The sequence below is a fragment of the Schistocerca gregaria genome, chromosome 5 (assembly GCF_023897955.1).
Source record: "Schistocerca gregaria isolate iqSchGreg1 chromosome 5, iqSchGreg1.2, whole genome shotgun sequence".
Taxonomy (NCBI): domain Eukaryota; kingdom Metazoa; phylum Arthropoda; class Insecta; order Orthoptera; family Acrididae; genus Schistocerca; species Schistocerca gregaria.
In genome coordinates this window covers 403,699,471-403,713,667 of record NC_064924.1, presented here as the reverse complement: position 1 = coordinate 403,713,667, position 14,197 = coordinate 403,699,471, and positions in this window count along the sequence as shown.

Here is a 14,197-nt window from a genome sequence, read left to right as displayed (position 1 = left end):
GAACCACTATGTAGCAATTCTTGACGTATGGGGTGTCGCATTGTCCTGCTGGAACTGCCCAATTCCGTCGGAATGCACAGTGGACATGAACGGATGCAAATGATCAGGCAGGATGCTTACGTGCGTGTCACCTGACAGAGTCGTATCTAGACGTATCAGGGATCCCATATCACTCCAACTGCACACACCCCACACCATAACTGCGCCTTCACCAACTTGAACAGTCGCCTGCTGACATGCAGGGTCCACGGATTCCTGAAGTTGTCTCCATACCCGTACAAGACCATCCACTCGATACAATTCGAAACGAGACACGTCTGACCAGGCAACATGTTTCCAAACATCGACAGTCCAATGCCGGTGCTGATGGGCGCAGGCGACGCGTAAAGCCTTATGTCGTGCAGTCATCAAGGATACACGAATGGGCCTTCGGCTCCGAAATCCCATATCGATGAAGATTCGTACGCTGACACTTGTTGATGGCCTAGCTGAGAAATCTGCAGCAGTTTGCAGAAGGGTTGCACTTCTGTCTCGTTGAACGATTCTCTTCAGTCGTCGTAGGTCCCGTTCTTGTAGGATCTATTTCCGGCCTCAGCGATCTCGGAGATATTTTTTTTTTTATACCGGATTTCTGATATTCGCGGTACACACGGAAAATGGTCGTTCGAGAAAATCCCCACTTAATCGCTACATTGGAGATGCTGCGTCCCATCGCTCGTGCGTCGACCATAACACAACGTTCAAACTCACTTGAATCTCGATAACCGCCATTGTACGAGCAGTGACCGATCTAACAACTGCAGCAGACACTTGTTGTCTCATATAGGCGTTGCCGACCCCGGCGCCGTATTCTGCCTGTTTACATATATCTGTATTTGACTACGCATGCGTGCACCAGTTTCTCTGGCGCTTCAGTGTACTACCACTGCAGCTTAATTTTTTTATAAAATAAGTGCAGTATCACAGATGCGGTGACGGCGTCCTCATGCGCGCCCAGTAGCGACGGACAGAGCGGCCAGTGATTGCGGCTGAGTTTCCGCGGTGTAGGCGGGCGTGGGTGTAGGCGGCGGCGGCGGCGTGGCTGACCAGGCCAGGCGGCGGGGCGTCCCAAGGTGAACCGCCGCTGCCTGCTGCCTGCTGGCGGCCTGCCTGGCGGCTCCATTCATGCCGGCGCCGCCCGTCAGCTGGGAGCGACGCCCGCGTCGTGTCGTGCCGCCAAGATCGCTGCCCTTCTGCCTGCGGCACCGCATTCTTGCCCTCCGCTCGCGTCACATTCAAGGTCAATTCTCACTGGCCGTCAATTCACGTTCCGCCTCGTCAATTCGCTTAGCCCAGTACAGAACGGTGAAAGTGAGTTATCAGTTACCATCCGTCATGCAAAAATTGGGAGTGCAGTATCGGAATTGTGGAAGTAGCAACAGTGAATTTCATTAATGGCCAGAGCGCTCGCCGTTGTCAGCGGCAGCTGCTGCTAGCAAAGTGGTCTTTGTGATCACTGGAATAGCGCGCATGTTTGTCTCTGTGTGTGATGGAATAACTCGTCCGCACATTAGCTAGGAGTGAACACCAGAAAGGCCTGAAAAAGATACGAGTGGAGGGGTCGAAACTGCGATCGTTTAGAAGGAACTGAAGACGCACATGGCGCGGCCTGACAAACTAGAAATTGTTACTTGCAACGAAAAGGGCAACGAAAGCGTGCAAACTTGTGGCAAAGTTGGAGCACAGCCTCTCAGCAGCAGGCAAGCAGAAATGTTCGATCAGTGTATGGTACAAATTCAGAAATGATTTTGATCAAGTGAGTCCGGCAACTGACTGAACATACTTGGTTAGCACGCAGATAAGTAGCATCAGTCGCATTTCTTATGTGTCAGACAACGTCCACGTTTCCCGCCGGCATGCAGTGTACATTAGCAAACACAATAGATAATAATTAATGACCTTCAGGAGGAATCACGCTATTAACATGTAATACCACCGCTGGACTTGATAACGACTTCAGCTCGGAGAGGAAGGGAATCCGCAAGTTTCATCAGGTACGCCACATCCATCTGAAGCCGATCATTAGTGTTTAGATCCCGCGGAGCTGCAGGTTGCAGAATGCTGGTAGGCACTTTCCACCCTCTGTTGCGAGTAGTCCCAGACATCTGGTACACCATTAAGATAGGGTGATTTAGCGCACCAGTCGAGGCTCTACAGAGTGCCCGAGAGTTTGTTAAACCAATGAGGTAAGTGCGCAGCTCTGAGAACGCGGCTGTTTCCACGTGTCCTCAGCATACTCGTCATCAGGAGGCACAAGAGTGAGCAACATTTGGTCACTGAGATTACGAAATCAACATCCTGCTCATCTCCAATGAATGCAATGTTCACTCGAAAACTGGTTGAGATGGACATAATTAGCTCACTACAGTAAATTTTTTTGTCAGGTTTGAAACGGACTGCCGTATGACAAGGTCGATTTAGTTCTTTTTACCACAGCTTTTACACTGTGTTACACTGGGGCGAGTGGTACACCGTACTCCAGTGGTTCCAAACATGGGGGTAATTAACCTCTGAGGGGTAAAATGAAATTTTATGAGGGGTAAAAACTAAAAGATTCGATTCTGTTTGTCACGAAACTAAATTATTTTCAAAAGATTATTTCTGTTATCACAATTTTGTAAGACTCTATATTGAACATATAAGTTGTCAATAGTTAAGTTTTTCAATTAGTAACATTAGTGCGGTGGAGGTTGTAGGTTTTTCACATAGTCCACCGACCACACACATATGTTGTGCTTTGTCCCGTACATTTGTGGTCATAAATGACACATATAAGAAACAAATGCTAAATATCTCAAGAAAATGTCTTCTACAAGTTGTAGATAGCAACTGCAGTCCTCCAGAAATTGCTTCATTAGCCGCTTCTGAACAGATAAATGAATCAGCTGACAGCACGACACAGCAGAAACTACACTGAATCGCCAAGGAAACTGGTATAGTCATGCGTATTCAAATACAAAAATATGTAAACGGGAAGAATATGGAGCTGGTGTCGGCTACTCCTATATAAGACAAGTATCTGGCGCAGTTGTTGATCGATCACTGCTGCTACAATATCATTTTATCAAGACTTCAGTGAGTTTGAACGTGATGTTATGGTCAACGCACGAGCAATGGGACACAGCATCTCCAATGTAGCGATGAAGTGGGGATTTTCCCCTTTCGACATTTCACGAGTGTACCATGGATATCAGGAATCTGGTAAAACATCAAATCTCCGACATCGCTGCGGCCGGAAAAAGATCCTATAAGAACGTGACCAACGACGGCTGAAGAGAATCGTTCAACAAGACAGAAGTGCAACCCTTCCGCAAACTGCTGCAGATTTCTAAGCTAGGCCATCAACAAGTGTCAGCTTCAACGAAACATCATCGATATGAGCTTTTGCTGCCGAAGGCCCACTCGTGCATCCTTGATGACTGCATGACACAAGGCTTTACTCCTCGCCTGGGCCCATCAACACCGACATTGGACTGTTGATGACTGGAAACATGTTGCCTAGTCGGACGTGTCTCGTTTCAAATTGTATCGAGCGGATAGACGTGTACGGGTATGGAGACAACTTCAGGAATCCGTGGACGCTGCATGTCAGCATTGGTGACCACGAATTAGATGAAGCTAAGGAATTTTGCTGTCTGGAGAGCAAAATAACCGATGATAGACGGAGCAAGGAGGGCATAAAAAGCAGACTAGCACTGAAAAAAGGGATTCCTGGCGAATAGAAGTCTACTAGTGTGTAATAGAGGCCTTAATTCGAGGAAGAAGTTTATGAGAATGCACATCTGGCGCACAACACTGTATGGTAGTGAAACGAAAACTGTGGGAAAACTGGAGAGGAAGACAATCGTAGTATCTGAGATACGGAGCTACAGAAGAATGCTGAAAATTAGGTGGACTGATAAGGTAAGGAAAAGAATATATGGCAAACACTGACGTTAGGACTTGGGTTAAGCCATCAGGGAATAACTTTCGTTGCACTAGAGGAAGCTGTAGAGGGTAAAACTGTAGTGGAAGACAGAGACTGGAATACAGCCAGCAAATAATTGAGCACATAGATTTCCAAGTGCTACTCTGAGATGAAAAGGTTGGTACAGGAGAGGAATTTGTGGCGGGTGCACCAAACCAGTCACAGGATGAGAACTCAGTGAATAAATAAATACTTCGTTCAGCAAAGCTCATGCATTTGAAGTTGAGTATCCGTGAAAATACAAGTTTTATTGAGAAAAACAAACAAAACATCTTGCTGAAGAATAATTTCACCGAAGAACGGTATAATAATTCAGCGTAGTCTCCTGAGTGATGCAATTTAATGTAAACGAAAATTCACGATGTTGGCTCTGCAAAGCGTGCCAATGAGTCACGTGATATCCCTTGCGTAATGGTGAGTATATTTTTCGGCCCCGTGCAGTGTGTGTGTTTTTTTTTTTTTTTTTTTTCCACGTGGCCGTCCCTCGTGGTGCCGCATAGAGCGGCAGCGAAATTACAAATGCCTCGGCGGCAGGAGGAGCTGGGGGCGCTCCAGAAATAACTGACGGCGTAAATGCTCCCAGAGTCGTCACCACTGTCACAACAAGGCAGGAAAATAGGGCCAGACTTCTAATTCACTGTCAGGCCAACTAGCAACGATCGTTACATTCCGAGACACACGGAGAATCAGCACGTTTGTCTGTCTGTCTTCGATGGGTTTTGACTATTAAATCAACAACGTGATTCCACATCCAGTGTGGATAATTCTTTCCGTTATTGTGCTCCCCCTGTGCTTTTTCTTCATTCGCATTTCAAGCGGCGGGAAGTAACTGTTTGTCACCAATGCTGTTTCATTTGTCTTACCTTGGTCTCAAGACTCCCTAATCTACTCATTCCTTAGCTGTTAATCAACGAAAAGTATAAGTCAATGCACTGTTCTGGAACAAAATAAGTTTAAAATAATAAATTCCCAAAATTTGTGCCATACACTACTGGCCACTAAACCTGCTACACCAAGAAGATGCAGATGATAAACGGGTATTCATTGGACAAATATATATTATACTAGAACTGACGTGTGATTACATTTTCACGCAATTTGGGTGCATGGATCCTGAGAAATCAGTACCCAGAACCACCACCTCTGGCCGTAATAACGGCCTTGATACGCCTGGGCTTTGAGTCAGAGCTTGGATGGCGTGTACAGGTACAGCTGCCCATGCAACTTCAACACGATACCACAGTTCATCAAGAGTAGTGACTGACCAGATGTTTTCAGTTGGTAAGAGATCTGGAGAATCTGCTGGCAGCAGTCGAACATTTTCTGTACTCAGAAAGGCCCGTACAGGACCTGCAACATGCGGTCGTGCATTATCCTGCTGAAATGTAGGGTTTCGCATGGATCGAATGAAGGGTAGAGCCACGGGTCGTAACACATCTGAAATGTAACGTCCACTGTTCAAAGTGCCGAACAAGAGGTGACCGAGACGTGTAACCAATGGCAACTCATACCATCACGCCGGGTGATACGCCAGTATAGCGAAACGAATATACGCTTCCAATGTGCGTTCACAGCGATGTCGCCAAACACGGATGCGACCGTCATGATACTGTAAACAGAACCTGGATTCATCCGAAAAAATGACGTTTTGCCATTCGTGCACCCAGGTTCGTCGTTGAGCACACCATCGTAGGCGCAGCCATGGTCTTCGAGCTGATAGTCCATGCTGCTGCAAACGTCGTCAAAGTTCGTGCAGATGGTTGATGTCTTGCAAACGTCCCCATCCGTTGACTCAGGGATCGAGACGTGGCTGCACGATCCGTTACAGCCATGCGGTTAGGATGCCTGTCACCTTGACAGCTAGTAATACGAGGCCGTTGGGGTCCAGTACGGCGTTCTGTATTACCCTCCTAAACCCACCGATTCCATATTCTGCTAACAGTCATTGGACCTCGACCAACGCGAGCACCAATGTCGCGATACGATAAACCGCACTGGCGATAGGCTACAATCCGACCTTTATCAAAGTCGGAAACGCGACGGTACGCATTTCTCCTCCTTACACAAGGCATCACAACAAAGTTTCACCAGGCAGCGGCGGTCAACAGCTGTTTGTGTATGAGAAATCGGTTGGAAACGTTCCTCGTGTCTGCACGTTGTAGGTGTCGCCACCGGCGCCAACCTTGTGTGAATGCCCTGAAAAGCCAATAATTTGCATATAACAGCATCTTCTTCCTGTCTGTTAAATTTTGCGTCTGTAGCACGCTGTCTTCGTGGTGTAGCTATTTTAATGGCCAGTAGTGTACTATTCATTTTAGAAAATAACTGAAATCTGTGTAACTTTCAAAATTCAGTAATAAACACCTAAAAATTATTAAAACAGTTCCACTGTAACGTGAAAGTATAGGCCGTTGCCGAGTCTGTGGGAACCGTTACAGACAATTGTTACTCGAAGCGGCTGACGGAGGTTGGGGGAGCGGGTGCTGTAAGAGGAGCTCAGGTAGACAGGCGTGGGTGGGGGGAGGAGGCGGGGTGGCTGAGTGAGCGATAGGGTCGACCTTGGATCCCGTCGGCCAGCCTACACGTTTCTTTGTGCCAAGCCACTTGCAGAGGTCTGTTTGCACAACAGGCAGAGCATCAACTGCACCCATCGACACTGGAGGCTCGTGTGTCATTAAAATGGATTTCCAAATTCTGTCGTACAGTTGTGTAAACAAAATATGAGAAAGCTAATGATAGTCGTGAATTCATTGTGGGGAGGACACTGTGAAATTGTTTGCCGAGTTGCGTCGTCCAAACTTGCTCATGCAAATGAAGTACACTATCTGCTACAAAGTATCTGGACAGCTATTAGAAAACATAAGTATGGAATGGGTCCACCATTGGCATTTACGACAGCTTAAACTCAGCTGCGGACACTTTCACAGGTGACTGAGTGCTGATCCATCATCCTTCCTCCTAATCAACACATCAAGAAAGGGAAGGCAACCATCCTCTTCCACCTCCATCGTAAAACGAATGTTCGGGTGGTTCGAGTTCAGATGTTCCAGAAAGACATTCAAATTCTCCCTACCATGAGGCCAAACAAAGGTATCATTGGGACATGCAGTCTACAGGAAACGTACTCACATCGACTTGTACTAGCATGTTAATAGTTGTCACCATCCGGCTCAGCGTGCAGGGGTACTTCATACCTTGGTACACAGGGCACATGTCGTTTCTGACGCTGAGACTTTGCCAGATGAGCTGTCCCATCTTGAAGTTACACTTCGTCGAAATGGTTATAGTGATCGACAGATTGAACGTGCGTTGCGCTATCGACCAACTGTACATCGCGTGACTGATGATACTTCTGAGTCAACACCTAAGTCTACTGCCTTTTCTCCTTACGTAGGAAACGCTTCCAAAAAGATCGGTCGTATTTTACGGAAAAAAGATGTTAAATGTGTTTTTCGCCCTCCATCTAAAATTAGAGCGCTTTTGACTTCTGTTAAGGGTGATCTGGGTTTGCGTAAGGCGGGTGTAACATCGAATTCCCTGTAGCTGCGGCATGGCATATATTGGTCAAACTATCAGGACCGTGGAGGACCGATGTACTGTGCACGAACGGCACACACGATTACAGCAGCCAAGTACATCTGCTATTGTCAAACATTGCTTGGATACTGGTAATCCCATGTTATATAATAACTCAGAGACATTGGCATGCACGTCCAGCTATTTGGACAGTGTTATTAAGGAGGCAGTTGAGATTAAATTAGCGAGCAACCTCTTTAACAGGGATGGAGGTTTCTGTTTAAACTCTGTTTGGAATCTGGCTCTCTCCCTTGTCAAAAAACAGAGGGAGAGTTAATGCTACCTCACCTGCGAATTCGTTGTCTCACTATCGATAGCTCTGACTTTGGTCATCTTTAATGGCACTGGTGTTCAGTGTGTGTGTTATCTTCCCTGCTTCAGTCCGAGAACCGAGGTTTTAAAGTTGCATGTACGTCGCCTATCCGTTGCAGTTTGCCTTGAAAATGGCGGGGTGTTCTCCCGCCGAAATATCTGCGGTCGCTGAAAGTGTTACCTGGCTGAATTCCCGGAAGTTATTTGAAAGTTGTATACGCCAGGACAAACTCAGGTCTCACAGAGAAGGCACTGATGTTTGACACTAGAGTATTGAGCGAATTCTACGTTCTGTCTCGTCCCAAAGGTGTTCTAATGATATCAGGTCCGAACTCTCACCAGGGTAGCCGATGACAGGAATGTTAGCGTCCACAAACCATCGCCTCACAGATGCTGCTTTATGACAGAGTGCATTGCCATGCCAGTACAAACAATTGTTCTCTCCGAACTGTTCCTTTACTGTATGCAGCACACAGTGCTGTAAGAGGTATACATATCCTTCCGCATTTCGTGTTCTCGTAAGTGGAATAAGAGGACCACACCTCGACAATACATACAATGGCAGGTAACTTTCTCCAGGCTTTCGCCAGACCGAAATCCTTCCATCGGATTACCACAGTAAAAAAAAAAAAAGGCGCGACCGACCGCCGTGTCATCCTCTGACAATGTGATATAGAGGGACAAGTGGTCAGCACACTACTCTCCCGGTATCTGGCTGGTTTAGTGACTTTGGAATCGCTACTACTCGGCTAAGTAACTCCTCAGTAGGCCTCGTGAGGCTGAGTACACTCCGTTCCAGTCCTCCTGCCAAGGAAAAATTCCTGGCTGTACTGGGGATCTAATTCGGATCTTGCGCATAGCAACCCGCACGCTGATGGCTTTTTCTTATATGTAACTGTGGGTGTCCGGATTTGAACGAGCGATCCACAGAATGGCAGCCAGCGAGCTGGCCACCCTTTTTTATATTTACTGGCGCATGCGGAGGCGGACAGATTACCACAGGGCATCGCGTTATTCATACACCACCTCAAGCGTCGATTAACATTGACTGCAGAAATTTGTAACTTCTGACGAGCTGCTCGATCATTGTACTTTATTCTTTTAACTCGTTAAGTGCTGTCATTGTGCGGGACTGCTGGTAGTACTGTGGGATTCTTCAGTGGTTCTTTCCGCTGATTTCATGCGATTTTTACAACCAATTTCCAGAATGTTCTCTTTAGCTATTGCTGTTCCTTCCATTCGTCATCACAATCTTATCACATATGGTCACCTTGGGCCCCTTTAGAAGGAATAGGGGTGTCAGGCTATTCTTGATCAGATATTGGATGTATCGAGCTACGTTTGAAAGCACTTAAAGTAACCTCAGATGATGACGCCAAGGATTGCTCTACTCGCTGGAGAGTGAGACAGAAATGAAAGTCTCTCAACCTATTAAATGGAAAATTACAGTTTCAGAAACGGGTAAGAGAAGTGGTAGACTTTTTTTCGCAGTAGATTTCTGGAAAACAGCAATTAATCTAAGTCCTCTTATAAAAAGCTAGTAGTAGATGTGTTGGAAAACGACGAAAGTATCTGGAGACCGTATGTTTGAATAAGCAGCGGACATAGAGCATATAAAAAGAGCATCACGAGTGACCACTTCCAGCAAAGTGTCGCAGAAATGGGTGAACTGTCAAGCAGTCTGAAGAAATATGTTGCAAAAACCTACGATGGAACGTCCAAGAACAGGTCATGTGACAATAATGTAAAAACATCCGTTATCTTAATTTCATCTTTTTGTAGCAGGGATGACGCCTTCAGCTGTATTTAAATGTCATGTTTCTCAGCAGGTGACTAAATATGGTGTAATGTAAAACCGAAATTGACTGCAAATGAAGCTGTCATAAAAAAAATAACAGCAGCAGTCAACTGATGTATCGGAAAATGGATGTACGGTAAATGTATCTTTCTGGTGTCGCTATACAACCTCCAGTGACCTCAAAAATAAAATTCTTACAGTCAGAGATGTTATTCTTACAGCGTCCCGTTGGTAAACGCAAGTGAAAGGAATGTGACGTAAGATAAAATTAAAACCACCCCTGCCACTCACTATCTGGTTATTCGCAGAGTATATGTGTGACTGCAGCAGGATGTTTAGATGAGTCAGCAAATAATTTGTATTGCCCAAAAGGTCACTGATATTATTTTTCAACGTAGACGGAAATCACGCCGATACGTTTGAAAAAAATGAGGGGGCAATTGCAAAGAAGGAAAACTGAGGTAATTAAGTGTCGTTTTAGAGAAGGACGTCCAGGTGTGTAGCGCGGTCGACTGGTGTAGCAACTGACGATTAAACCAGGTATGTGATTGTAGTACGGAGGGACGAAGTTCCCGTTAGCGGTTGGGGTACGCCGATAAAACATTCGAAATTTCAAAGGACATCTGATCTGAAAAAGAAGTTTCATTAATCGGAGTTGAGTACGAGTAATCTTTGTGCTTTAAATCTCATTGTCGAATGAAGTTAATGTTACTGGAGTATTATACCAACAGCTGGGCTTTTAGTGTGCTTCATGAAGTGCATAACGAGCATCTCATAAGTTTGTTATGAATTACCAATCGCGTCATGTTATCCAAAGTAACGTTCTCTGTGATTGTGATGGCATGCAGCGAGCATTCACTAACATAAAACGTATGTTTTCAAAGTCCTTAAAGGTAGAGGGAGCAAGGATTGTCTGCAGGGGAAATAACGACTGGTGAAATAAAGTTTTTCTGGACAGCCACACATCGCATTCATTGTTTTTTTACTGACGGCTTTCGCTCAGTTTAACAAGAACATCGTCAAAAACTGTGGCATTTACGATTCAGAGTAGTTGGCCGATAACATAACTGATTTCGGAGACTAAGTTATTGTTTCCACTTCAGAAAAGAGTGATTTTGGGTCTCGTACAAAGAACTGAATCATTGCATAGGCACTGCGGTGGCAGTTGTTGGTGTCGCCTGAAATAATTTTCGTACTCCTCCTCCGTAGCGCAGATGTAGCGTGACCGCCTACCACGCAAGGGGGCCCGGGTTCGTTTTCCGGTAGAGGACTGGGTGTTCTGTGTCCTTGATGATCATTGACATACAAGTCGCCAAAATGGCGTCAACAAAATAGACTTTCAATACAGCGGCCGAATCCCGAAGGGCATATCCCGGCCAATAAATGCCATACGATCATTTCATTTTATATTTTCCGTTGTCCCTAGGCGGTCGGTCAACGTTGTCTGGTCTTCAGAATCTGAACACATAATTACTATGTCTCTAGGTAATGAGACACAACTTTTTAACATCGCTGAGGAAACGAGACGGAATATGGCCCTTCCTTCTCCGGAAGATGATATATTGCCTTTTCAATACCCACACTTCCGAAAGCTTCGCTACTGGCTGGTGAGTAAAGCGTTGATAATGAGGAGAGGTTAGTTCGTCCGTATTCTGGTGTTTAAGTCGCTTCCATACAGAAACCCTGAAAGAAATTTAACATTTTGCCGAGTCAGAATTTGTTTTCAATACGAACAATGTTGTTGTTGTGGTCTTCAGTCCTCTATGCTCTCTATGCTACTCTATCCTGTGCAAGCCTCTTCGTCTCCCAGTACCTACTGCAGCCTACCTCCTTCTGAATCTGCTTAGTGTATTCATCTCTTGGTCTCCCTCTACGATTTTTACCCTTCACGCTGCCCTCCAGTACTAAATTAGTGATCCCTTGATGCCTCAGAACATGTCCTACCAACCGATCCCTTCTGCTAGTCAAGTTGTGCCACAAACTCCTCTTTTCCCCAATTCTATTCAGTACCTCCTCATTAGTTATGTGATCTACCCATCTGGTGTTCAGCATTCTTCTGTAGCACCACATTTCGAAAGCCTCTATTCTCTTCATGTATAAACAATTTATCGTCCATGATTCACTTCCATACATGGCCACACTCCATACAAATACTTTCAGAAACGACTTCCTGACACTTAAATTAATACTGGATGTTAACAAATTTCTCTTCAGAAACGCTTTCCTTGCCATTGTCAGTCTACATTTTATATCCTCCCTACTTCGACCATCGTCAGTTATTTTGCTCCCCAAATAGCAAAACTCCTTTACTACTTTAAGTGTCTCCTTTCCTAATCTAATTCCCTCAGCATCACCTGACTTAATTCGACTACATTCCATTATCCTCGTTTTGCTTTTGTTGGTGTTCATCTTATATCCTCCTTTCAAGACACTGTCCATTCCATTCAACTGCTCTTCCAAGTTGTTTGCTGTCTATGACAGAATTACAATGTCATCGGCGAACCTCAAAGTTTTTATTTCTTCTCCATGGATTTTAATTCCTACTCCGAATTTTTCTTTTGTTTCCTTTACTGCTTGCTCAATATACAGATTGAATAGCATCGGGGAGAGGCTACAACCCTGTCTTACTCCCTTCCCAACCACTGCTTCCCTTTCGTGTCCCTCGAGTCTTATAACTGCCATCTGGTTTCTGTACAAATTGTAAATAGCCTTTCGCTCCCTGTATTTTACCCCTGCCACCTTTAGAATTTGAAACAGAGTATTCCAGCCCACATTTTCAAAAGCTTTCTCTAAGTCTACAAATGCTAGAAACGTAGGTTTGCCTTTCCTTAATCTTTCTTCTAAGATAAGTCGTAAGGTCAGTATTGCCTCACGTGTTCCAGTATTTCTACGGAATCCAAACTGATCTTCCCCGAGGTCGGCTTCTACTAGTTTTTCCATTCGTCTGTAAAGAATTCGTGTTAGTATTTTGCAGCTGTGGCTAATTAAACTGTTTGTTTGGAGTTGGCGGTAGCTAAGCTGAAAAACCGACTTCACAGAGGAAAATCAACAGGCATTTCTTGCAAGTGTAACTGGTGGATCAGAATGAAAACAGGGAATACGAATTCTCTAACTATATCGTCTGACGGATGGAATCCAACGAGAAAGCCCCTTTCGTCACATAGTACTCCGCCTTGGAGAGTCAATTTTGTCGTGGTGTGGTATGGCGTGATTACAGTTAAGTGGGAGCTCGTTACGTACGCCCGACAATACTCACTACGCCGTTCATCCCGACCCTCTGTTCCATCGTATAAGCAAACACTGTTTCGACGGAGACGTAGCAGGTTCGGAGGCATATTGATCCGCTGCACTAGACACGGCAGAGCATTTCATCCGGCAAAGACGGCGGCGGCGATGAGGCACCGAGGAAGTGGTGTGGGTTTTTTTTCCAGTGTCGCCTAGCAACAGCCACCACACACCCTCGGTCTCCCCATGGCGGGGGAGGAGGAGGTGGACGGGGCCGTTTTTTAGTTCCCATTCTCGTGACGCATGTGTTGGTGCGAGTGGGACGGGGTTGGTGGGGGGCGAGGGGAGGGGAGAGCAGGGTAGGGGCGGCGGAAGGGGTGGTGGAGTGGGTGGTGGGAGGCGGGCGTCACCTCCCCTCCCGCTCCCCAGGCCCCCGGCCCCTGACTCCCTATGCTCTGCACCACCCTTGCAGTTCAACAACCAGCACGCCTGCACATATGCAGGTACACGACTCACTAACGGTATACATGCGTACAGGTCCATCTACCGTAACATTTGTGTGCTCGAGTGTCATCTGGACGTCGGCTTCACAACGGTGGGTGAGGTGTCAAAACGAGTGCTAAAACGCGAATGCTGTTTCTTTTCTTCTGCCTTTCCTTGTTTTTCTTTGCCGTTTTACCATCGGCATTGCTCTTTCAGTTTTGGCAATGTTAGTGGGCGTGAGTCGTGCTTGGGTAGCTCAGCTGGTAGAGCACTTGCCCGCGAAAGGCAAAGGTCTTGAGTTCGAGTCTCGGCCAGGCACACAGTTTTAATCTGCCAGGAAGTTTCATATCAGCGCACACTCCGCTGCGGAGTGAAAATCTCATTCTGGAAACATTCCCCAGGCTGTGGCTAAGCCATGTCTCCGTAATATCCTTTCTTTGATGAGTGCTAGTTCTGTAAGATTCGCAGGAGAGCTTCTGTAAAGTTTGGAAGGTAGGAGACGAGGTACTGGCAGAAGTAAAGCTGTGAGGACGCGGAGTGAGTTGTGCTTGGGTAGCTCAGTTCCTAGAGCACTTTCCCGCGAAAGGAAAAGGTCTCGAATTCGAGTCTCAGTACGGCACACAGTTTTAATCTGCCAGGAAGCTTCATATCAGCGCACACTCCGCTGCATAGTGAAAATGTCATTCTGGAATGTTAGTGGGAGTTGGTGGCCGGACGCCACCCCTCCTCTCAGGAAGGAATCTCTGTACCCCATGTGCCTGCGTCTGGTGTACATCTTATATTCGAGTGTGCTGACA